The sequence below is a fragment of the Drosophila nasuta genome, chromosome 2L (genome assembly GCF_023558535.2).
Source record: "Drosophila nasuta strain 15112-1781.00 chromosome 2L, ASM2355853v1, whole genome shotgun sequence".
In the NCBI taxonomy this organism is placed as follows: domain Eukaryota; kingdom Metazoa; phylum Arthropoda; class Insecta; order Diptera; family Drosophilidae; genus Drosophila; species Drosophila nasuta.
Genome location: NC_083455.1, coordinates 14,444,372 through 14,446,226, shown reverse-complemented (window position 1 = coordinate 14,446,226; position 1,855 = coordinate 14,444,372).

Sequence of the window (1,855 nt, the reverse complement as noted above, 5' to 3'; positions counted from 1 at the left end):
CATATACTCGTAAAAAGTGAAAAGAACAATGGCGTGGCAAGCACCAACTGGGAATCATGGCTGCGGGTCTCCACTCAGCCTCACAGTCTGTGCTCTGTGGCTGTCAGCTGAAACTCGAGTTCGTGTTCGCCTCGCCTCGCACAATGCTAGGGCACTTAAGCTCATGCTTTTTGATGCCAGACTATGCCACCCACGCCATGTCCTCTTCTGCATGTCCTGTGCTCCAGTTTCCGGTGTGTGTCACAAGATTTTTTCTCATTTTGCCAAACGTGACGACGAAGCGAGTGAGAGAGCGAGCGAGACTTCAGCGTGTCAGTGCAAAACCCATTTGCCTGTCTTTTACTCAACTCCCCCGACTGTCTTCCCTCTCTACTCCTTTTGCTGGTCATGCAGACAGCTAGCAATAATTCTGATACTGCCTTGCAGCCAAGCAGGTGGAGATACACCTTTGCTATTGCCAGCTACTGCCACTGACAATGATGGCGTTGACGTCATTGGCATTGACGTTGCCTACTGCTGCTGCTGCTGCTCCCGTTTGTCATTCATTTACTGCCACCTGAAGCCCTCTCCCTTTCCTACTCTTTCTTTGTCTTTGGTCTAGTTGCAGCTAGCTCCATTATTTATGCTTTTTAGCTACCTCTGGACTGCCTAGCATGGGGATTATGCACCCAGAGATTGGCAAACATCTTCAATTTGCACTTGTCGTACATTTTAATTGTTATTGTTATGCGTGACGAGCCTCGATGTTCGTTGTGTATCTCTTCTATCTTTATCACCAGCCGATAATTGTCTTGCAGTTTTGCGTTTTAATTTGAATGACCTGCATTTCCTGACATTTTGTGTCCAATAACAATCTGAGACTTATCTACTCGAGTGGCACTTTTAGTTTGGCTCTTCGCACTTTTGCTGCAGCAATTTCTTTGAATAGCATAATCACCTTAAATGACACTCCAGTTATCAGCACGCTTTGGACGTTTGCTGAATTCTAATATGGTTTCTGCTTGTAAGCATTAAGTGTTATAGCACATCTTAAAAACATGCTACTTAGTTATTTTATTATTTATAAGATTACTATGAAATGTGTATAAATAGGCAGTTTTTTGTAATTTATTAATTAAAGTATTAAAATTGTTTTCATCTGCTTCTCATTCTTAATATGTTCAAGATGTAGCGATTGAAAAATTATACTCTACAAGCTTTGCAAGCTTTACATTGTTATGATATTATATTAATTTTATTTCTTGCAGAAATTTGATTGCTTGCTTGCACCAACCCAAAATTATGTTCAAACTAGGATAACATGTTCTTACCCTGAAATGAAAAAGAATACAAAATTAAATTAGATAAACAATTTAAATAAAATGTATTTAGAAAAGAAAGAAATATTAAATTAGATAAACAATTAATATTAAAAGGAATTAAGAAAAGAAAAAGAATAAAAAATTAAATTAGATACATCATAAAATATATTTAAAGTGCATTAAGAATAACAGTAATTCATATACTTTTGATAATAATTAAAATTAAATAAAATTATGATAAATGGTAAATTCGTAAAATATTATAAATTTGTAAAAATATTGAAAAAATCCTCATAGCCTCAGTTCCTCTGGCTCATGTCACTGCAATAAGAATTGTGTTCGTCATATCAATAAATTGATAAAACTAATAAAAGTTTTGCCATAAAAAGATATTATTTTACTGTTGATATTCACTAAATATGTGGCAAAGAAAAACATATTATTTCACTATTTAAAGCATAATACCCACCGTTTCTAATACCCAGTCAAACACTGAAATACCATCGAGAGATTTATTCAAAATACATATTTGGTTTTAAGTCTTTGATTTGCAA